The sequence below is a fragment of the Agelaius tricolor genome, unplaced genomic scaffold (genome assembly GCF_023055355.1).
Source record: "Agelaius tricolor isolate 1412-34295 unplaced genomic scaffold, bAgeTri1.0.p SCAF_16, whole genome shotgun sequence".
In the NCBI taxonomy this organism is placed as follows: domain Eukaryota; kingdom Metazoa; phylum Chordata; class Aves; order Passeriformes; family Icteridae; genus Agelaius; species Agelaius tricolor.
Genome location: NW_027269276.1, coordinates 11,111,617 through 11,136,697, shown reverse-complemented (window position 1 = coordinate 11,136,697; position 25,081 = coordinate 11,111,617). Strand labels below are relative to the sequence as shown.

Here is a 25,081-nt window from a genome sequence, read left to right as displayed (position 1 = left end):
CTTATTGCAGCCTGATCCTTATGTGGTAGCTGAAAGGAAGCCTGGGCAAAGATGTATTTCAGATGATGTAGGTCCAACTCTCCCTTTTCCTGGAAAAGTGACCAGGGCACAAGTTGTACCATAGTGTTCCATGTAAGGAGAAGTGGAAGTTTCATCCTGTGGAGTTCGTGAGAATTCCAAGAAGAGAAATATGGAACCATGTAGCATGCAACAAAGAGGAAAAGGACATACAGACTTACCTTAAAAAATTACTCGAAATCCAGGTAATCCACCCAAAGTGACCTGTTCTGCAGCCTCTGTTTTAAAGAATATATAGCCTTCTAGAACAGAGCCACTGTTTCATGTTCCTACAGAGGGGAAAGATTCCAGTGATGAGGATATATTAAACATTGCTTAGTTCTGTGCTGGGGCAAACTCTCACTACCATGCTGAAGTGCACTGGAGTCAAATGAACATTTTCCAGGAAAGTATCTGTCACATAATTTAGAGACCTATAAATTGGAACTGTTCTGTAAAATAACTAAGGAGTCTCTTAATGCCCAACTTGTGTGCCTGCATTCATTTTTTCCAGTTTCTGTATTAATCTAGTTAAGTGAATATCCCAAAGAACTATTTTGCTCACTAACAGAATATTAATAGGGAAAATGTATGTGACTAAGCAGGTAATAAAAGCATAGACTCTAGAGAAGCTTCTTCCAGACAACAATCTAAATTATCATTAATACCTCCACCATTTCTGTTTTAAGTATTTTTCAGGAAAGGCTTCATCATCGTATAATTGTGTTCAAATTATTTATTTTTATCCTCTGCTGTTATTTGCAATTAAATTCTAAAGAGAACAGACGTTACTGTTCAAGGGCTGAGTGCTAATCCTATACTTAAAAGGACTTTTTTCCTTGGCAATTGAGTAAGCTCAGCCAGACATAGGATGCTGTAAAATTTCCAGAGCATCCACTCTGTGCCATAGTTTTTATATAACTCTGATTTTATGGGTTTTAAACTTATGTGGTTTACATCAAAGAAATTGCACAATTCAGGGGCATACAGAATGCTAGAAAGAACCTGCTGGAAAAAAATACATGTTGCAGTACTGATACCACAAGTTTGCTAAATACTGGGGAAAGATCTGTTTATATATCAGGTAGATATGTCAGTCCCTTACTCCCTATGTAGTGCTCTTTCTAATCTCTTAATCCAAACTTTTTGTAGTCATAGCAGTGCAACATTTCCAGCCTGGCTGGAATAGGCATCACATCATGGTGTATGTGTCTTCCACAGTCAGGTCAGAATCAATTTATGAATATATTACTTCAGCCTTCTCTTTTGTCTCCTGTAGAGGCACTCTGCTTTTGTATCTGTGGCCATCCATAATTACTTAGGCTGTTGTTTCTAGTTCAGTTAAGTATCATTAACAGGTATTCAGGAAGTGCCTAAAAAGAAGATCCAATCTTTCCTGCAGCTTCTTTTTGGTTACAGATTTTCATCTAACATGGAACCTGAGTAAAAATTTTTGAGCGTAAATAAGTTGCTGCTAAGAAAGAATTTTTGTGATCCCTCTGTTTCTACCCAACTTAGATCTGCTATATTTAGAAGCATTCTGTGGTATTTGTGTCTGTCTGTTTCTTGAGGCTTTGGCTCTGCAGGGAGTTACTCAATAACAACAATTTCTGAGTGCTGATTGCAATCTAAACATTTTGGTTAACTTAGGACATCTCTGAAAGAGTAGTATTAGGCTATAGGTATCACTTAGGGAAGAGGAGGAGACAGTGGTACCATCTTTTATTCTCTGCGGAAGAAAAAGGGTAGCCTTGTAGTTTAGAAGACAGACATTTTTCAGAACATCAGGACTCCAGCAGCTAATTCTATGACTGTTTAAGTGTTTTGTACAAAAAACAAGTGCCTTTCAGAGGACAGCTGGAGGGGGAAAAGTTCATTCCTCTGTATTTTCCTAACATGATGTTTCAGCTTGTCTCCAGATCTGTCCCAAGTTAGGAAAGAAGGGATTTTTCAGATGGGTTTTCTCCATCAAGCATGATTGACGTGAGCACCAGCTTAGAAAAATAATGGATCCAGTACTATGAAAGGCACCTCAGCTGTCATGGGAGGCTAAAAAAGCTGGCTTGAGAACTCCCACTCTGCCCCATAAGCAGTGCAAAGCCATTTTGCACCATTGCCAGAGCTGTGTGTTCAGTTCTCTGGACTGACCCGTAATGGGACAATCCCAGTACCAATGGAACACTCTGCAGGCTGCATTGTTGCTCCAAGCTTGCTTTTGCTCCTCAAAGTGCAGGCAGTCAGGCCTGCTGGCTGGCTGTGGGACCCTGAGAACTGATGGCATGATCACAGCTCGGGGCTGTGCTGACCTTCTGCTGTGCCTGCCCAGCTGCAGGGCAGCGCTCTGTTTAGAAGGTGAACATAAGTATTCATGTTGAAAGTCAGCTGGTGTCACTCCTTGTTGCAAATATTTATTTTTAGTAGTGTTGCCAATATTTATTATGGATATTTTAATTTAATTCAGGAACATAACTGTATGTTGCTAATGTAGAAATGTAAGCTGATAAAGCCTTCAGATGAACGTGTTTAGGTTGCAAGCAAACTTTTTTCATTCTGAGGAGGTGAGAGATGCACAAATCCTGTTGTTTCAGAACTGATGCCAGATCCCCAGATAATGTCTGCCCGCAAGAAATGTGAGATACATCTGAGCAGGATAACAACAAAGTGCAGCAGAGATAAAGATTTGACGTTGTTTGAAAGGGATATCCAGTAACATTTTCTAAAAGACTAGATAACATTAGCTTCAAGCCAAACACAAATGATAGCAATCTTTTTTAAAAGAGGTGACCATATGTTTAACAGCTGATCAATTTGCTACAATACAAAGAATTAGTAGGAGGAAATTAGGAAAAGAAGAGGAGCTTTTTCGGCTGATCTGTGTTCTTTTTGTGCGCCTTTCTAATTCAGATCTCCATTTTATATTAGTCTTTATTTCCAATTTTTTGCTCCTCACTGCACTGTTACCTTTATTTCAATATCATTAATTCATTTTGATCTTGAGCACAGTTGGTTGCAAACTGCTGTCTCTCTGTTACAAATTGATTTGTCCTTTAAAAAAGGGAGACAGACAGAAACGTCAGACTTGTTTCACAACGGGAATGTTGAATGTAAGACTTGGCTCCAATACAGCGTCCACCCAGTGGTTCTATGAATAAGTGTTTATAGATTGTACTGAGCCTTCTAGCCAACTCCTAGTGTCTCCTATAATTGCTACTGTAGGAAACAAAAATGTTCATCTGAAAAACCAAACTCTTCATTTAAGCTGTGCAGAACTATTATTCTGTTTTATGCGTAGTTTTCTAAAGGACTATAAAACTTACATGTTTAAAGAATACAGAAATACAAGATTGACTCACCACAGATTTTTTTTTTCCAACTTCAGTGATGGTTGACAATATGGCTCTGGTTTACTTGACTTCTTTTAGGACCTTTCTGATTTTTAGCATTTTAATGGGTTTGAAAGAAGTAGTCCATGTACTGATCTTGGTATTTTGTGAGTGTCTTCTCTTAACTGTTGGTCCTACTCAAAAACCTTCTATCATTGTGTCTACGTGCATTTTTTTTCTATTGTATTTCCTGTTGTTTAAAAATATGGACAAGATTAGTTCAGAAGAAATGGAAAAAAATAATCTGAGAAAAATCCTCACTATATTAACAAAAGTAATTATTTGCAGCAGGCAAAGTAGACAGGAACAGCTACAAAAGGTCTCTCTAGCGGGCAGTGGAAGAAAGTGCAGAAATACTTACTTGTGTCTGGCATATGGGATCATGCAAGTGATGAATTATGGGGTTTTTTGTTGTTATTTGCATTAAGCAAATTCACATGAATTAGTCCATATAGCCTTAGCTTGATTGATATTGGTAATTGCTCTTTGAATGTATTAATATGGGCCATATGCTAAATCTACCACTAGCAGAAAGGCATAATCTCTAAGTAAAACAATTACTAAATGGTACAGTGACAGGAGTAATTAAAAACTCTGAGATGTTGTAGAAACTGTCATTGTTCTACAGTGCCACTCTGCTTTTTAAATAAGATGGGTTCTATCTAAACACACAAAAAGCTATACAGTAAAAAAAAGAGGAAAAATAAAGAAAAATTGTATACCACCTGCTGATGTGTGAATTGGATAGCATTGCAGGAAACGACATGTGTTAAATCACTCTGATGATACAAGGAAGAAAAGTTAGAAAGTAAAAGATTTATTTCAAAACACTGAATTAGAACATAGCATGTGTTCAATGTGAAACACAAAAGCTGAATTCAATATAGTATTGGCCACTATCACTTAAAGTTTGAACAAATGCAATGGCTCTACAATTTAGGCATGAAGTAATAGAACATATTGCTATAATGTGTGCAAAGAATTAAAGATCATACTTTATTATATTTATATCCCTTGTCTGAAAGCCTTTCAGCCTCAAAGCCCATTTGTATAGGAGCATGTGTGCAATAATGTGTGTGCTTGTGCATGGAAGTGCAATCAGAGTTTTCAAAAGCTCCATGGACAATGCAATTGTGGCTTTATATACAAGTGTCAGATACACATTTTTGTACTGCTTATACACAGGAAGGTAATTCTTTAACTTTACACAGGAAGGTAATTTTTTAACTTTACCCTTTGTATGTGCTATTCAGCAAAAAATGGCAGGAGAATTCCAGAAGCAAATGTACTCATTCGTGTAATGCGATTGCCTCTATATTTATGATCCTTTAATTGAGACATATTGCTGTGTATCCAAAATGTCAGACTGCTATTTTATATTAGAAATATTAATCTCAAATCTTGGCAGTTTGTGATATCACATCACTAAAGGAGGCAGCCTTGGTCATAGGAAAATGTCTTTCCAAAAGTCTGTTTTGCTAAGAATTTGTCAATGTGAAATTTTAGAGGGTGTGGGGGTGGTGGGATGACACAGGACAAAAACAGAAGTTTAAATCTGGATTTGCTCAGGAAGAATGCATTTAGTGTCCAAAAAGTTCCAAGTGTTCTTTCAAGAATGAGCAAAGATTTGGCTTAAAGGCTGCTCTAACTCAGGTCTGAACTGACAGCTGGAACTGATAAGAAATTAATAGCAAACCTTGTAATAATGGAAAAAATTATAGCAATCCATATAAAGAATTCATGAAAGAGAAAATTGAAATGGAAAGGTAGAGTTATCAGGAGAAAAGATATAGTTGACATGACTACAGAAATGGGTCAATTAGGAAAAGGTTACATCCTAGCTGTAGTTTTGCCTGTTAGTCAACAAGAGTTGCAAGATCACCAATAAAGCATTAAGAATGCAGTGTATTTTTGCTATTTATTTTATGTCTTTGGAAGCATGCAGGACAATGTGGTCATTACATTAAGAAAGCAAATAGTTTGAAGTCATTTAGTAACCAATGAAAATATTAACCATAATTTAGGTCTAAATAATTTATATAACATCCACGGTTCTGCTATTTGAATCCTCTGTCTAGTTCAGAAGCCCAAATTTATGTGCTGTGACAAATCAAGAAAGGTGCTGAAAAGAGAGATAAGATGGTTGTAGTGTTTCCTCTCCACAAGAAAGACTCTTTATTCCATGTAGTTATCTCATCCAGGAAGTAAAATCATAACAAGAATCATCAGTTGGAAACGGAAACAATAAATTCAAATGAGAAATCAAATGGAAGGTGAACAGTGGTGCTGATTGACCTTGAACAAACCTAAGGGAGTGCAGAGGTTTGCCAGTTCTTGGCAAGCTGTGGTCAGGACTAGGTGCCTTTTTGCAAAGTCACACACAAGATTTTAAGCTCAATACTGGAGCAAATAATGACCTGTGGTATACAAGGTCTTATAAATGCCTCTGACTTAAAACATTGCAATTTATTTGTCTTGGAGAGGGGGAAAGGAAGTTGAAAATCTGTTTGGGTCCCTGAAAGACAGTGGGCAAAAGCCAAGATGTTTCTCTGCTGAAGGGAGGCAGCAGGTGAGGCTGGCACAGGGGCCAGGGGATGGCAGCCAGGGGGACATGCCCAGCTGGCACTGCAAGGACAGTAAGCAGCTGGCTTTTCCAGGGGTGTTCTTCAGAAGCTCTTCCCACTGGCTGTTCCTCAGGGCTGTCCTGCTCTACTCTGGCTGCAGCTCCGAGCACACTGAGAGCGCTGCTGCTCTTGTGCACAGTCAGAATTGTGGAAAACTTTAAAACAAACATCTGCCAGCAACACATCGTTTCCTGTGGTTGTCCTAGCCATGAATTTTTTACATTGCTCTGCCTTCCCTCATGCACATTGCTCTGATCATGCTGCTTCCCTCCCCTCTTATTCACTGGTCCAGGTTAGCTTTAATGTAGAGACCAGCTTGCACTGCTGATCACTGAGTCTCTTTTTATCCTGTAAACTGTATGGAGAGATTAGGTCAAGTTACTCCTCTTGTGCTGACTAGTTGTGCTCAGTATGTGACATTCCTCTGCAGTTGTTCTGATTATGCCACGTCCTACTTCATTCCTTAGACTCTGCAGAGCCAGATTTGCAATAGTCTCCTCTTCCTCTGCTTTGTTTTATTCAGACAAGCAGTTCCACCCATCTTCCAGAGGGTAAGTATTGACATATCTAGAGCAGTAGTAATCGGGCTTTTTACTGCTGTCAGCAGCTCGGATCATCCAACACTCTTGTGCTGTGCACCCAGCAATGAGAAAATGGGGAAACCACACAAATACAGCTGTGTTCCAAGTAACTCTTGTTTACCACTGTGTATAAACATGCATGGCTTTTCTATTTAGCTATGTTGTCTCTCTCTCTGTCTCTCCAGTATTCTGGTGGTTGCTACAGCAGATCACAGAAAAGGACTTTATATTGTGCAACTAAAACTAATTTTTTTGTTCAAACACATTAAATTATCCAAAGTGATGATTATTTCTTACAAATCAATATTTACAAATATATTTTTGCAGGGTTTTGTTTTGGTTGTTTTGTTTTTTTTAACTACAAATTAAATTTTTCAAGGCATTTGCACTAAAAGGTTTGGAAACAAAAAGGAATCTCTGACTGCATTCTAGTTTTTCTGGCAAAGTGGCAGAGATACTCTCCATCCCATTGAGCTCAATGATTTCATGCTTAACCCACAAAATAAAATGAAAATATGGGCTAAGAGCCTGGGAAATTGTATTTACAGAGGCACTGGGAAAAAGTCTGGGATGGGTAGGGCAGGAGGGTTTGGTTTAGTTTGTTTTTTTCCTTCTCCTTGGGAGCTTGTATTTTGGAAGGAAAGATGGATGGAGAGAATGGTGTCATGAGGAATGCATAGCCCTCTGCAGTGTTGTACCTCAGAGCATGAGGGAGTGTAAAGGCTGCTCAACAGGAAAATTTGGGAAATACCTAAAGAAATAAACAACTGAGCAGCAGGTACACCAAAACAATAACAGTGCTGTCCCTGGGAGATGGAAAAGCAAATTGTAATTTTGATACCACAAAAAAAAAAAATTAAATACTAACTCCAGAAACAGGTGGGGCTTTGTGGCTGGTTGGGGTTTTGTGGGGTGAGGAGAGGAGGAGATGGAGTGGTGGTGCAGAAAATATTGGACATTTGTGAATCATTCACAGGTTAATGTGAACTCACCCATTTTTCTGATGACTTGAAAAAGCTGTTGCATGTGGAGGCTTTTATTGAGAAGATCACCAAGTTCTTGCATCCAACAAAATGTCCATATTTCCTTTTGTAACTGGCAGAACACATAGGGTCCTGCATGACAATGCTAAGCTCAGGAGAGGGCCTCTGCATCTTAATATTCTTTAGTACAGTAATGATCCAGTCTGAGATAAGAACTCGTGTTTAGCAATTCTGATTTAATTTACAACTCAGCTAGAATATAATTATTTTCTGATTATACTTAGAATTTTGTGATAAAAGATTGGTTTTGAAGTTTGTAGGAAGAGGAAATACTCAAAACCTTTTGTAGTCCACATTTATTTCTAGAAAACTGATTTTTCTGCTAATACAGAGCAGATGATGATTTTTATTTACATTAATGTCAGAATTTATTTCAAGCTGAAGCTAGGTAAGAACTAATTACAAATTTCAAACCCTAATGCCCACACAAGAGTTTTGTTAATTTGTACTGATGACTGAAAGGTTTTCAAATTAGCTAGTAAATATTATTAGAAACAACGCAAAATTATCATAAAAGGTCAATGCTTTCATTGGCAAAGACTGCATAGGATTTGGATATTTATTATGAAGCTAATGTATTAGCAAACATAGAAAATCAAGACTTATTAGACATCAGTTTAGCACCATGTTGCTGCTTCAAGCAGTTTTTATATTCCTGTACCTCTACTAGGTCATATTTCAGATGGTTTTTTCTCTTGTGTAGTTGCCAGCAATATCTCTGAGGGGAATCATGCAGGAAATGTGGGAAACCAAAGATGCCTCCTGTGTGTTGGCAGCTCTCACCTTTCTCCTTGTCCAGGCTTTTTACTGCCTGTGTCAGGACTCCAAAAGGTTCACTGCTCTACCATGGAACTTCTCTCTCTTAATCACCATTAATTTCATATATTTAATATAAAGCATCATTTTTCCCTTCGTAAATCTCATTAGATCTGTGAAAGTATTATCAAGGCCACAAGCCTTGTCCTTTCAAAACATCTGTACAAATTCAAAGCAGATGCTATATATATCTGGTTCTTGGGAGAAACCCTCATGTATCCCTGACAAGCACATCTCTCTGCTACCTAGGAGGCATCAGACAAACTATTACAACTCCACCACTGGTTTCTCAGGAGTCAAAGGTATCAGCACAGGCTTCTAATAAAAAACCTGCATCTGGTCTAGCATACTGTGCATCAGTACAGCTCAGAAATCTCCATTAGAGGAGGGAAGAACAGATGATTTTCAGAGGCAGACCCTTCTGTTCATTGTCCAAGGCATGATTCCTTTTCTCATCCTCTGATTGTACTCCCATGTCTCCATCCTAAATAATTCCTGGGAATGTGTGCTGCAGTATTAGGAACTGTTGCTGTAGCTCCTGCTCTGAAGCAGTAAGCAGTGCTGGCACAAATTCTAGATAGCAAAGACTCTTACAAAGTTAATTTATCACCATAATCATATTCCTCATGTTATCCTGCAGAAATCAGATAAATATAAATATATTTCCTCCTCAAAAACCTGATTTCAGGCTGCTCTTCTGGCTTAGCTGTGCCTCTGGTGCCAGGGGTACAAGTCCTGTGCCAACAAGTTCATATACTGACCCAGGAACTTGTGATGCTTCCACAGAATTGTGCATCCTCCCTGTCTCATGACTGTCACAGCTCTTTTGGGGACATCCAGTACACCAAGAGCAGCAAGCTTCCTGTTGTACTTACAAGTGAACTGGTTTTGACAGCTATCATTGACCAAAAATAAAAAAAGATGGAGAGTACTATAATGTAGCTCTACATTTTTTTTCCTTCTTTAAATGGGTGCAGTTTCTGTATTTGCTGACAGAACCATAGTGTGCAGAACAAGAGGCAGCTGCATCACTCACGAGGAGCTTGTTCACCTCAGTGCTTCCAGCATGGCAAGGCTGTCTCACCTGCAAGGGCTTGAGAGATGGTGAAACTCTAAAGCTGTTGTAGGTTTGGTGGAGAGGTGCTCCTTTTTACCTTTATACTTTTCAAAATAACAGCACTAGAATATGTGTGTGAACACTTACTCCAGAATTAGGGCCCGGTTTATGTATAATAACTTGTAATTTCTGCAGGAGGTATTGACTGCATGGATGTAGCTTGAGGGCTTGTCATGGTAAAGCCTTTTTTTCAGCAGGGAAAAGAATACAGTGGTCTGAGGAGGTGGTTCTTGTGCAGCAGGATCTGTGTTAGCTGAGGCACAGGTCTGCCTTGGTTTGGGTCACTGCAGGAATTGTAATTTTGCCCCTGCGGGGGCTGAGGGGCAGAGTGGGGTGCAGGGACCCCGTGAGGGGAGTGCGGGGCTGCCCCGGTTCCCGCCGCGGGGCACAACCCAGCCCCTCAGAGAAGCTGCTGCAGCCTCTGAGCAATGTTTGGAAGAGGAAACAGAGCCCCACAGGCAATGGGTGTGAGGGAAAAAGTGTGAGGAACAGCCCTGTCAGCACCCAACAGAGAGAAACAGGTGTGAGAATGGTGTTTTAATCTCTGTTTCTCACCGTCAAACCCTTCTAATTAGCAATAAAGTAATTTTCCCTGTGTCAACTCTGCTGTGCCTTTGATGGCAGTTGGTGAGTGATCTCCCTGGCTTTACCTCACACCAGGAGCTTATCAGTCTCATTTCCCCCCTGCCCTGCTGAGGGAGGAGTGAGGGGGTGGCATTGGGTGACTGGTGGCCAGCTGGGTCACTCACCACAGCTACGTTGACACAGGGCTCTAAAACATTTTGATGTTGCGTCAAAACACATCCGTGGTTTCTGCTCACAGCACAAAGAGTGTTTGGGGTTTATGACTTCATTCAAAGCAGCAGAAATGAAGAATGAGTGCAGCTGAGAAGGCCTTGTGCTGCAGAGCAGCCTGGGCTGAGGGGGCACACAGGGGCTGTCCCCAGGCTGGAGCAGTGAGCACAGAGCAGGGGTCTGTCACAGGTGTGGGGGAATTGCTGTGTTTGGGGCTGGGGCTGCTCTGAGAGCTCGAAGCACGCAGGGTGTGGGAACAGAACCATCACACAAGTGTTAAAGGCAGAGCTCGCCTTTGTCTGGTGGTTTGAAATGGAGTCAGGGACTCCCAGAGATAAAAGCAAAAGCTTTTACATCTGACAAGCCACACTTAGGTGCACTAACAAAATATCTTTGTGCATTGGTGCTGAGGGAGGCTTGTGAGATGTCATAATGGTTTCCTCCAAACCTTTTCCCTTCTTGGTCCAGCTGAGTGCATTGGTCACCCTCCAGTCAATACCTTGTTGCAGAAACTCAGAGGTGACTTTAATCACAAGGATGAAATTCACCCTTGTGCGACACCAAGTGGAATTTGAGACCTTTCTTCACAAAGCTGAGCTTAACCCTGGAGGAATAACAAATTCACAGATGATGCCAAACTTCTTTGATTTTTTTCAGACCACACAGTTTTTCTAGGGAAGTGACATGGTTAGAGATGGAGGAATGAAAGCAGCAACCTATGGGCATGGCTATTGCATCAGAAAATAGTTAATAGTGTTGCTGTTGTTGTTAATATTTACATGAAGTACAGCTTCCTGATGACTCAATAATGTATCCCCATAGCTAATTAATAAATATTTTGAAGATTATTACAATGTTGTCACTTACAGGCTTCTAACAACTCCCTAGGGATAGGACAGCTAGTTAGATCAGCAGATCTTCCTCAATTAGGCCCCAATTTCACATCAGTATTAGAGCTTCTGTGTTGTAGATATTAAATATTAATTTTGATCTATGTAAGGGGTGAATGCCTAGTCTGCCTGTGCTTCCTGTTGATTTGCATGGAAAAATTGTAAGGGTTAGAGAGAAATCTTGCAGAAATACTCACATGTGCCATTCAGACAAGCATGTCAAATGTCCTAATTTGTTTTCAAGTATAGAACTTTGAGTAATATAAAAAAATTTGATTTATTATGTCTTTACATATTTTAGTGAAATTAATTTCAGAAAATATTATCACCTACCTTTGAATATGTTACTCTTTTAAAATAATGTTAATTTTCAAAAAAGAAGTGAGTAGTAAGATACGTGGTGTTAGAAGTTGTTAGATGCTAGAAGTACCTTTTATTTTGGTAATGCAAGCCTTTTCCTGTTCCTCCATTTGAAATGGTTGAATTAGATTACTAATGTCTCTTAAAGGATACTTAATCTAATCAGGCAAGAGTTTCTGTCCTCCCAAAAGGACTTGATAGGGTTGTCCCCTCTGCCATGTATTATTTGCATTAGCAGAGAGAGCTTCTAGTACTACTTAATGAGAAAGGATAATGGAATCATATATATTAATGGTCAAAGCCTGAGTAAGAGCTGATGCCCCCTGAAACAGGTTCTGAGTGTGTCCTTTGGGAAGCATTTCCTGCACAGATGTTTTATTAAATGTATGTGGAAAATGTACCAGGCAATACCACTTCCAGCATTAACAGCTTCATGTGCACTTGTCATGTAGAAAAGGCAAAATCCTCAGACCCATGGCATCCATAGCCTACAGCTTATACCAGTTTCATTAAAAGCTGGATCAGATCTCCTTGTATATCATAAATCATAGCCTTCCACTTGGTTACAGCAACATGAGTTTTAATAGGTTTCTCTAACTAGAACAAGTTGCTAAGCTATAGCCAATCCAATTTATTACTGAATGCACCGCTCCTCCTTAGAGTTTCTAATGGTGAATTTAAGAAAAAGGGAGTTGTATTTGTAACTCTCAATTTGCTTTGTTTCAGCTTCTAGCAACTAGATCTTATTATCCTTTTCTTCTTGGTATTAAAGCACCTCTTTGTAACAAGTATTTTCTCAGTTTTGGTCACCAATCTTCTTTTGCATATAGTTAACAGATAAAGCTCTTGGAATAGTGGAGACCTAAAAACCTCTCCAGTCCTCAAAACATTTCTCTTGTTTTCTTTTGTGATTCTTGATAAGTTAGGGTTTCTTAACAACTCATTGATTTCTTGTCTTAAAGGGAAAAAAAATCTAATTCTTTACTATATGTGAGAGTGCCCCTGTGCAGAAAGTACTCTGATGACAAATATAGTTGTGAGGTTTGTCCAAAACCATACTGCTGCTCTCACTTTATGATTTGCAGTAGTTGCCAAGATTTCCTTTTCAGTTCATCCTTCAGCCCTTCAGAGATGAAGGCTGGGTGAAATAGGGCACACCTTTTTTTTTCCCCCCTAGCTTTGTTTCCTAATCCAATATGTGACACTTCATTTTCACTGCCTTGCAAATGTCACATGCATCTGTTTCTTTGTGTAGCAAATCTCAAGATTTACATAAGTAAATAGCTTTCAGCACTCTTGAAGCCACAACAATGTACAAACATGTTTGAAATTGTTGAACTAAAAATTATATTTGACTGCCTGCTGTGAATAAAGATTTAAGAGACTGAAAATTTTATTAATGATTTCAGTGTAACATCTTCATACTGAGGTGATTAGGCTGACAGGTTAACTCTGTGTGTTGAAGTTTTGGGGCCTTGTTTTTGGTATGAGCTTCTCCTGAAAGAGTTTGAACCAGAATGCTGTGCCTTCATTCATGTGCAAAAATGCTGAAGAGCCAAGGTGTGCTATGAGCAGGAAATTGTGAGATATTCCAGACTCCTCCAAGGGTTTATTTTCATAAAGGGATTATTAAGGACACTTGATTCTTACTCAAAACCTGTTGTGGTTTTATTTGGCAGTGTAAATACATCTTCATATTTGTACACGGGGAAAAATATTCTAGAAACTCTACATGTAAATATACAATATCACTACCATTAAAGTTTTCTTACTGGGGGAAATATCCACTGCTATCTGATGATGGCACGTGTCCATTTTCCTCCTGCCTTTCCAGTATCTATCTGCTGTTATTTTTGTCTGACACAGTTAATTTAAGAGATGAACCCTTTAATGGTGCTCAGAAGGCACCTGTCACATGTGGGGCACTACAAGGTGTAACATAATGATGATAATCAGTCCCAGAACTGAACTGATGTGATAGTAAATGTGAAGCCTCTAGATTCCCACTTCCTCTGAAACCTGTCAGTTATCTTTAAATAGAAGAGCTGGGCTGTAAAAAGAACATAAAAAGAGCTTTGTGTGATAGCTGCAAAATGGAAATAAATGCCTGGCTATTTAAAAGAATAGGTGCTTATCTTCCAAATTATTTCAAAGATATGAAAAAAAAAGAATAAAACCCGTTTACAAGTCACAAGTCCACTTTAGCTAGACTCTAATTTAGACTCATGGTTCTTTATCAGTGGCATATGTATGTAAACACATGCAAATATGACCTATATTATGATTTTGCTGGTAATTTTTTTCAGTTATTATTTAATTATACATAGTCCTTTACTTAAGCACTTTGTAAAAATTAGATCTTTGAAAAAAAATAGAATGGTTTTAAAAGGAATTAATATTGTTCTGTGAGTTCAGCCTTTAACATAATGTGCAAACCATTGGATTAAAAGCAGTGGATATCACAGGTCAACTGCACTCACTAATCACTGCCTCAGCAAAAGAGATTGACTTTGTTGCTAGCTGGTCGCAGTAAGAATAGTAAATCACTTCATAGTCTTTCTATTTATTCAGTTCACAGCTTGATCACCGCTGTTTCACCTTTTCTCTGAAAAGCAGTAATGATCTCTGCTTTGTCCAGGAAATAGAAATTGTTCATGGAGTCTCCTCACTATTTGTTTTAAGTGAATGAGCAATACAGCTTATGCCCACTGGTTCCTGAAATGAAGCACTGTCATAGCATGAATATTTCTGTTGAAAATTAGGAGGGGGGATTGTTGCTTGGGTTTTTCTAGACAGCCTCTGACAGACAATTGTGCTGCTTTATGCATTACAGTTTCTGTATTTTGTTATCTGTGAAGACTGCCATAATATAACTTTGCAGGTAGAGCTGCAGGCAGGCATCTTCTGAAGGATGAGCCTCCTGGGATACTGATTGCATTACCATGCTAAACAAAATTGCTGTAACAAAAATGTTTAGCCAAATCTATGTAGGAAAGAGTAATGTTCATTCAAATGCATTTTCAAAGGGAATCCTCTGAAATGGACAAAGTACCTAAATATGCCTTTGAAGTAACTATATATGCAGATGTAAGATGAAAAATAAGTGTTTGTTGACATACTGTTTCAAGCTGTACAGTTTTAATTTCATTAAGAATGAAAGTGATGTGTTAAATACTTACACCAGTGTGTCTTTGTGCCCAAAGCACAAGTCTTTATGTCTAGAGCCAGGTTTGGAAAGATAGATTTGGAGAAATAATTGGTTCTATTGAGAAGAACTGCTGTGCTGAGGGTGTGGGACTGAGTGTTGCTGTGGAAGGTACATGGAGACGTGGCCATATCCTTCTTGGAGCAAATACCCCTCTCCATTGGCTTCACTGCTTTGGGCAAAGGTCTTAAAAAAGCAAAAGGCTGCATCAAATATGAGCTACAGGCAGGTCTGCAACAGCTAGCGGTGTAGCAGGCAGTGTGTCCTTCTGTAGCAAATCACTAGATAAAAATAAGTTTAAATTTGCTGCTTTGATGGTGGGTGTTTCTTCTCTAACTGTTAACCTAATAAGTTCTAGTTATAATTCAATGTGATTATCAACAGGTGGTTATATGATCTGACTGCCTTGTAAAGAGGGAGAAATAGTTTTGGTTTAGAAATATTCTAGTTCACAAAATGGGGTTTGGGAGATGCTGAATCTTTGCCTGAGTACCTATTTCAGATCCTGTTAACAGCAAAACATGCTGCTATTAAACTATGAAATCAAAGGGCAAGATTGCCCTTTGTAAATTGGCAAATCAAGTGGCAAGACTTGCTACTAATTTGTAATTCAGTGGCAAGAAAAATGAAAGTACAAAAAATTATTATTTATTTGAGCCAGAGTTTCCAAAGCTATGTCACACATGCAATTGCATTTAAATGAGTATGTTCTATACATGCAGTTAAGTTGGTTGGGGTGCAGCTAATGAAATACAAGCATTGCTTTTCACATATCCTCATGAGCATTCAGACTTTAATACATTATTGTGCTTAAGGCATGGTCTTCAAATATGGGAGTGATATTATTGTCTGTTAGTCTCAGACATTTGAGAGTATGATATTACCATAAGGTAAAGACATCTTAAACCAGATGTAATAAAAGAAAAGCTTTTTGATTAGCTATTATTTTAAATGATAAATTGTAGCATATCACTGTTACAAAATAAGTAATAGTCATTCATTAATCTGTCATGTCATTATTTTGGAGGGTTTGTGCTTTTTGATAAAATGTACCTTCTCAGGAATTTTTCTTTGTAAAGAGGTTTCTCTGCCTTGATATTTTAGTATATTTCCATCATTCTTAGTGATTGGCCTGGGAGTCACATAAAATTCATACATTTGGTGGTGAGAAGGTGTGAAGTTTGCATCCTTTTGGAACAGAGACTAGGTAGCAATAGCAGTGAAACGAGCTATGTTATGGTAGAAAGGGACAATTTTTGTAGAACTGGGGACAGTTACATTTTGGAAAAGATTACTAATATTTGACTGGAAGAGAATACAGCTTCCAGGAGGTCCAGGTGTGCCCGACCTGGGGTATCAGCTGTTTGGTGCTGACTGAGACAATATAACAGAGAACATGGGCGTTTACCATATGCATCAGTAGTTGATGAACCAAATGCAGGAATCAATTCATGTGGCAATGAATAAACATTTAGTATATAAGAATAAAGACTTATGTTTAGAATAAACACAAGTCTTTATGGAGATGAGATAGATATGCTTATAATTAAATGGTTTTTAAGAATTCTGTGGGGCACATTGTGCTATAATACATATTCAGACCAGGATTCCTACACTTTGTTGGGGATCATGAATAACTCCAGCCTAATAAAAGCATGCCCAAGGAGAAAGAACTGTCCTTGCAGGACCGAGGCAGACCTGCACATTCCTCTGTTCTGTGGTCCTGAGCTTCCCTCCTGCAGGGTGTAGGAGTGCTGAGGCAGAAAAGAGCTGTTGTGTGAAACCCCTCACCCATGTTCTGTCTTTATGGGGGAGTCCAGATATTCTTGCTTAAAGTCTGTCTCTGAAAGCCACTCCCTTTTCCTTGGGGAATGATAACCACAGCCAGCAACTACAGGGAAATGAGGCACTCAGTACTCTTTGGGTGGGAGGGAAAACTAATCTATAAAATGTTTCCATGACAGTGGTTTTCTATCTCTCTTCCAGACCCTCAGAATACTAGTTCAGTAATACTTATTATCTGCTTCTACTTTTTCGTTTCTCCAACTAATGTGCATTAAAAATGTTCACTTATCCACCTGGGCTCAGTGGAGCTTTATATACCATATGTACTTCTGTTAAAGTCTGAACCTATTTTTATATTACTTCAGGTTTTCAATTAACCTTGCTTCCACATATTTCACAGCATTAAAGCAGTTTAGTGTTAAACAGAACTCACATTGCCTCACACCTCCTCTCCTTCCCTCATAAAACATTAAAATGCAGCTTTTCTATACTGTATGAAACCTTGTGACAGCTGAGTTACGTAACCAATTTTATATTGCATTGACATTATTTTGAGGCAATAACACCAGTAGTGATTTTCCAGTGTTTCACTCTACTGTTAGATGCACTAGGAGATGTTGCTACACTGAGCTACATTTCTTCTTAGTGAAGCATGAACATCATTTCAAGGTGGACAGATGCAGCTTTTTGATGTATGCATATACACCTAAAGAATTAAAAAATTATTATTACCATTTTGGAAAATTATGTTCAATTCAATGTGTTTACATGGAAATAGATAAAAAGAGTAGGTTCACAAAGGAGAGGAAAAATGGTGAAAAATCTCATTCTAAATTGTTATATTTGGTGCTACTGGATTTCTTCTGTTGTGTCATGAAAATAGTTTGCGCAGACTAATGATGTGTAAATTAATGAGTATTTTATGATAATCTATTCAGTCAAGTTAAAGGGTAAAATTAAGCATTGGGTTCCTACAGAATTTTTAGGGCATTACCAGTTCAAGCATTAGTTTCTCTTTCTTGTCTCTAAAGTTCTGAAAGTGTCAATGTTTGCTTGAGAATAATGTTCCTCTTGCTAAGGTCTTTCTCTTTGTTGTACTGGACACCATCTGTGACACATGGTCAGCAAGCTGGAGTCATGACTACCATCACAGATCCTTCTGATTTACAATATGAATTTCATTTTTAGGGAATCATCAGTTATGTCCTCTCAGCTGATTGTTTCCCTCTAAACATGCATTTGGGTGTCACTTGAGGATGTCTTTCTTAAAGCTTTTTTACTTAATTTTTTTGACCTATTTTTTCTCATTGTCACTCCCTTAGTGTCAACTCCTGACTTTGCCAAAACAGTGTGAAATTTCATCTGAATCCTTAATATGAAAATATTTTCATTTAAAAAAAATCTATTCTCAATGTAGTTTACTTTCACTAAGCTTTCTGGACCATTAGTACCACTATTATCCCCAGGTTCTCTTTGCTTCCCAGGACTATAAATTTGCCTCATAGAAATCATAGCTTTAGCTTTCTCAGACATTGTACCAGCCATTTGTCTGACAATATTTTGAGGGGCTCACTGCTGCCTCTGCTCAAAACTGTGCTGAAAACCATCTGCATTGCCAGAATATGCATCTTTCTAGCTTAGAATGGGTTTGACCATGAAAAGAATGGAAATTTGAACCCAAATCACCAACTCTTCATGTCCTCACACTGAAATATGTCCCATGAATATGAAATATTTCATTTTTTCCTCCAAGTACAAATCATGGTATTTTTCTGAGATAAAAAGCATACTGGAACAAATATGCCTGTATCTTTCAGCCAGTTTAGGTGTCATGTCTGAATATAAACCAGGTGTTCAGAGACCTTTTTGAAGTCATTTTTGAAGTGCTGGATCTTCATGGTATATTAAATTCATCCACTTGTCAAGTTCTTATCAAGTTCTATTCACCTGTGACAGACACATGAGTGTTTTAAATAAAGACCCACTTACTACTTGGTCTAGCTAGGGTGGAACATGACCAGCAACTTATTCTCTCCTCCCTTAGTCTCCTTGCCCAAATGCAAGTGATGTTCTTGAACTGATTGAGTTCAACTTCTGCCTTTTCTCTGAATCTCTGAAAGCCACCAAAACCACTGTTCTTATAGATATTTCCTATAGATATTTCCCTCAGAGAAACTTTGTGACCAAGCCAGCTCCCTCCATGGCAGAGATACTCTTTTTTCTCAGTTCTTTCAGTTGCCTACCCACTGTAATTGAAATATTCACCACAGCCCTAATCTCCTCTTCAGCACCTTTGAGTCATTCTTCAAAGCCTCTTCTCCCACTACAATTTCTTATTCTGAGAAGGATCTTGACAATTTTTTCCCTGTGAGAACTGATAAACAAATGATCTTCATAACTGCTCCCTTCACTGGCTGCTCTGTTTCTGAAACAGTCCTCTGGCCTGTCACAAGTTATAGAGTTTTCTGACTGCTGTCCTCTGCTCACCCTCTTTATGCTTTTCCCCGTCTGATCCCTTTTATCCTTCAATCTGTCACTCTCTTCTTTCCCTTTTGTTACAAATGTTCAAGTTTGCCTTAGCCTTTCCCTTATTCAAAATATCCCAGTGTTTACCCAACCTGTTCTTCTGAGAGGCCCTCATCCCTGAATGCATGGAGGATGCTTCAGTCATTTCCATCTAATTCCCACTCTTTGTAGTCAAAGGGAAGTGCTCAAAGGAGTCTGTAGTAACTTTCTCCAGTCTAATCAGAGTGGGTACTCCACCTCTGACCCTGTGAATCAATCAGCTGTTTTAACTTCAATAACCATCCTGCAATGCTCTCCTCTTTTGGCTTCCATAGCACTCCTCTCTCCTCCATGTGCTCCTTGGTGAATTTGCCTTCTCACATCTCCAGTTGTGGAGGTTACAAGGAAGCCAAAGATTACCTTACACAACTCAAATAATGATGTTAGAAAAGTAATTTTCTTAGTTTCTTCTCTTTTTTTGGCTGTATTGTTTACTGACCATTATTCTCAGGTGACTCTCCCTTTTTTTCAGCAGCTCATTTGTCCTTTCTCTACTCGGTGTCAATTTCCTCCTCAACTCTTGTTTTCAAGGCAGCACCTTTGTGCTTTCTCTGGAACACTTCAGATGCTTCTGCAAAGCTGGTTCTTCAAATTTCTCCTCAAAATGTGCCTTTACCAGGTTCCCTGAAGAAAGTCCTGCCTGTCATAATGGCTATTGTTTTCTTTTTTTTACCCTCTTACTTCATACTGACCTATTGCCTTTTGTCCTCAGTTCACTGTACAAATTCTGAGGAGTGTTTCCACTGTGCATTTAGCAAGGGCTGATGCTGTGGAGTCCTGCTCCATGGGTTGGAGTCCTGCTCCATGGGTAGAACTCAGAGGTGCTGTGGAGGGAGCAGTAAAGGCCAGGAGCAGTTGAAGTCATGGCTACATCCCTGCAGAAGGGCCTGGCACACTATTCTAACAGTTAATATTTTTGGCAAAAATACAGATATGGAAACTATGTCCATGTCCAGATGTGCATACAGAGAGCTGCCAAAACAGAGTAATATGCATGTAACGTGTGCAGTTTTCATACGTATGAAGAGATGCAAGTCCTTACCTTGAAAGAAGTGAAATGCTGAATAAACTCTGGGATCAGCAGCTATGGTTCTGGGGTGCTTAACCAGTTAAGTCATTCCCTCCAGCACCCTTTTGTTGTAATCTCCCTCCAAAGATATTAAAAATACAGAAACCTTGGCCAGGTTGTGGTCGATCTAATTTATAAAACATTTTCTGGATATTAAAAGTTAGGGCAATGCACTTGTAGCTTTTAAATTGTGTTAAATATTCTGTAAACTCCCTGAAAGAATCTTTCATTGAAGATTATTATATGAAGATTTGAAGATTAAAGTGTCTAGATTAAAGATTAATGTGAAGTGCACTGGGATATTGTTTGATGTATAAGGAGCTATATAGTATATTTATACACTTTTCAAAACTGCCTGGGGGAATTAGGCACCCAGTTCCCTACATGTCTTTGAAAAGCTCACTCTAAGGAATTTGTTGTTACATAGTGAAAATGGTAATGTTTTCATTGGGAGCTTGAGTCAAAGTGGAAAGGAGAGATGTGGAGATCCTCTGTATTCATCTAGGGCGTGATGTCGGCTCCTTACAGTTTTTTTATTGTTTTGAATTTGCTCTGTCATTGTAGAGACAACTTGGATTTCAGTGTTACAAGATCATAAAACTGGTCTGACCCAAGAACATTGCACCACCTGCCTATTTCTTGTTATCAATCCCATGTCTTCTTTGCTCTCACTTCAGGATAGTTTTCATGTTCTCCTAAACAGAAGTCATTAAAAACCATACAAACATTAATGAAACAAATGTATACATGTACATATCTGTATTTACAGTAACATATGCAAATTTATGCAAAAATAATTATGTTACACATGTATTTTTTTAAATAATCCTTTTGCTGGAATTTTTTGACAAAAAAATAGACGGGGAGAAACAGAAATACTTTAATTAAAGAAACCTTCCACATATGGTAGAAATTACAAGTTTTCTTGTTCCTGAAGTGCTGCAATACAAATAAGCTGTTAAATGCCAACTCTGAATGTTATTTTTCAGATGTTAAGAGAGATAGTCCTGTACTAAAACTATTAGGAGGCAAATCTATTTGAACTTCAAAACCCCTTTGATCTGAAAGGAAAATGAACTGCATATGAGTTGTATGCTTCTTTAATTTAGGGTTGGCCAATTTTGTGCATTTTTGTTTGTTTGCTTTTTTCCAGGAGGCGTCCTTCTATTGAGGTTTATTAAAACTAATACTGCAATACAGTGTTATTTTTTTTCTGGTAAAATATGTTGGATTGCTTTCATGAAAGGACAGTTTTTCTACAGAAAGTACCCTCTGAGAATCAGTATTCAGGTTCACATTGAAAAGCCAATGTGCAGGTGTGTTGCATTCAGAGCTATTGTAGTGGTCTTATCATTAAACCTGCAGTAGGCATTTATAAAATAAGGCTTTCATGGGTACTGGCTAAGTGTGATTAAAAATAATCATCTGTCTGATGAATATTTTCCTCTGACTTTTGGCAGGATAACCCATCTGAAATTGTGCCAGAGTTTACAGGAACACTGATGCCAGCAATTTAAGAATCTTCACATTTGGTCTCAGTGGTAAGTTCTAAAGATGCCATAGAATTTCATGTTAGAATTTTATTCGTATGGAATATTCTATTCCATGTTAGAATATTACTGGTGTCTGTCAGGTTATATTACAATTGAATCTGTGTGAAAAATGAAGCACTTCCCCTTGACCAATACAACAATAGAGAGATAATAAGAACATATATTGATCTGTGAGAGATTGAGCTCAGGAGCTCAGAACACAAGTTCTGAGCAATTTTCCTCAGACTAAAATCAAAAGGGCTTTTTTATTGTCCTCTCTACTAATGTAACTGCTCTCAGAAGGTTTGACATTGTATTTCGGAGAATGTAACCATTGGGCAGATTCCAAAGAGAAAGTAAAATGCACAAAAAGGAAATCCAGTAGCTTCTTCTTGCAGAAAACAAAGCAATAAGTTGTAAAGTACAAATTATTTTTCTCTTCTAATGCACACTCTGTTGTAATTAGTCTGATTCATCAAACCTTGAGTCAGATTTTCAAATACTGCTATGGAGAAATTTGTTGGGAGACATAATCTATCTGCATCTTGAAGCACAGAAATCCTGCTGCAGAGATGGTTTGCCAGGTTTTGTAAGAGAAAGGGAAGAGGGGGTAGCTGCATCCTGCTGTACTTTTGTGTCATTTGGAATAGACCTTCTACAGTAGCTGGGTAGAGTGGAATAACTCTTTAACTGGAACTCCTGTTGGTGCCTAAGTGCTCAGCTTTTTCAGGAAGAAATGCCTAATTTTAGATGATATTTTTTGTGATTATATCGTTGGTCAAAATGATTCTCCCTGTTATGCCATATACCTCGTGGAGTGTTTTGGGCCCTGGCAAGGTAGGAGGCGTGGGAAGTCACCCCACTCCATGTGACACTCCTGCACACAGCAGCCACTCAGGGCCACTGCTGGAGGCAGGGCCTGGCCAGGCCTTGGCCTCAGCTTGGCCAGTTGTGCTTGTGCTGCTTTCAGGTCACTGTAATACAGATGTCAAGTACCAGCAACCTCCAAGTCCTTACAGTTACAGGCTATTGGAGTATATATATTTTTTTAATTAGATTACACTGCAAAAGCAAGAATTTTTCTGACATGCAAACATTCCTCTAGCATTATCATTAACCAAATACTTCAATAAAATCACTGCTTCAGTTTAAGGATGAATTCAGCAACAATAGTATTCCTATTCAGTCATGCTCTATTCATATAAAAAATGAGCATAATGCTGTGTTATCATGAATCCTCAAGACAGATTACATTTCATTATTGCTGGGTGACTTTTATAATGTGGGAATGTGATTCTAATAAAGGACAATATCTCCCTCAGTGCATACTGTTCTAGCAATGTTCTTTATTAGAAATAAAAGAATACAGCATTCATATCATGTTTCTTGATCACGTAACCAGTGTGCAGAACAACAAATTACCAAGGCAGTTTTCTAAGGAAACAATATGATCCTAAGAACACTATTCTTAACTTTTCAAATTGTTATTTGCCATTACTAAAATCTGTAAGTGCTGTGACTCAGTTGAAAGTCAATGCTGTTCTGACAGACTGAATTCATGAAAGCCAGAAGTGACTGGACTAAACTACTAGATCTTTTTCCCCTGAAAAAAGCAAGACCGTAATGACCTAGCAAAGGAAAATAAAAGAGCTGCATTTGTTGTCTCTTGGCTGAGGCAAATGAAAATCCATTAGAAGTCATCTGAATCCCAGCCCTGTGACAAAACTCCCATTCACTTCAGCAAGAGCCACTCGAGTAATGGGCATTTAAGGACTATAACTGGGTTAGATAAAGTCCTTTAGGATCTAGGAGAAAAAATTTGCCGGACTAGAAAGACACAGAGGGAGAGAGAAAGAGGAACTCGCATATTCATGTTATCAGTAGATACATAGCATATGCCTCAGAAGGAGGAATGACCTTCAGGGCATACAGATGACCAGCTCGCTTGTTGAACTCTTATGGAGTTTAAAAATAGTTCAATATTCTGTGCAATTAAAGGAAAGTGTGTATATGGATGTCTGTTAAATGAGAAAAAAATAGTGTTCCTTCTTCCTGCCTTTCTTTATTTGACCATCCATTCACACTTCATTTCAGCCTTTATATGGGTTTTGTGTTCATAGTTTATTATATTTTCTTGAGGCAAGAAAGATTTTCAATCAGAAGTTGATGAATGTCCATATTAAATTGGATCCCTTTTTTTAATTAAGTTCATCTAAATTTAATTTTGCAATTTTAATTCAGTAAACTCATCTGACTCCAGATGTTGAATGTGATTTTTCTATTCCTTCTCTCACATAATTTTACCTGTAAAAGATTTATGACTTAGAGAGGCATTTCTGAACACTTTTGAGTGTTTTTAGCATGTGTTTCATGATTGGCTGGTACACATGACCAATTAGCATCCAAAAATACCACTCTGCACCTAGGCCTTCTTTCAATAGAATATTACTTTTATTATTTGAATTTTAATCAAACAATCAGCTTTTTAAAAAGCATTACCAATGCATTTTAAATTCTAAATGGATATTGAATTCTACAAATATTTCAAAAGTGAATGAGTAGTCTTCAAAAGCTACAGAATTCCATAAGAAAAAAATGTAAGAATGACTCACTTTGATTAAAAGAAATTCCAAATAATCTAGGAAGGTGGGTTTGGACCCTTTTCTCTCATTACAACTGTAGTGGTAAATTATTTGGAGCATGTTATTTGGACTTTGTAAGCATGGGAAACATATACTGAAGTGCCTATTGGTCTTAAATATTTAAGATTTACTAATTTTTTAAGATTTACTCATTTCACTAACAAGAGCAAAGGCATTGCAGATTTAACTGTCACTGCATACTTTTCATATTCTGTCATGGCTTCTGGATCAGTGTGAATGGCTCTAATTTTAAGAATTCCCCAGAATCTGCTCCTTAAATGTGGACATATCTAATAACTTTGTGTGTGACACATACGAGGCATTGTATCATGAAGGCTCTGCTTCTCATCAAAGAAACAAATACCCCAATTAAACTTTCAGATAATACTAAAAAGAGAATAGTCCAATTGTAAACAAAAGGGTGGTTGTATTTTTTTCCTTCAAAATGAAATTGTTTTCCTTGAGATTTTTTTTGATATATTAATTTGAACTATTTATCCATGCAGTCAATAAATCCAGTTCTGAACATCTGTGTCAGTTCAAGGCTCAGGGGATGCAAACTGCTGGGGGTGTGATTGGCAATGTGCTGCTCCAGGTTTGTTTGGAGACTTCTTCAG

General features: G+C 38.2%; 1 protein-coding gene across 6 annotated transcripts in view; it reads left to right on the top strand.

Moving 5' to 3' along the window:
• Window positions 1-25,081, top strand: part of SEMA6D (semaphorin 6D) — a 411,819-nt gene that overhangs the window by 260,226 nt on the left and 126,512 nt on the right. For all 6 annotated transcript variants that reach the window (XM_071441515.1, XM_071441514.1, XM_071441518.1 and 3 more), the window contains one exon: window positions 21,751-21,831. The gene's annotated coding sequence lies outside the window, so the exon portion shown is untranslated. The remainder of the gene's footprint in view (window positions 1-21,750; window positions 21,832-25,081) is intronic.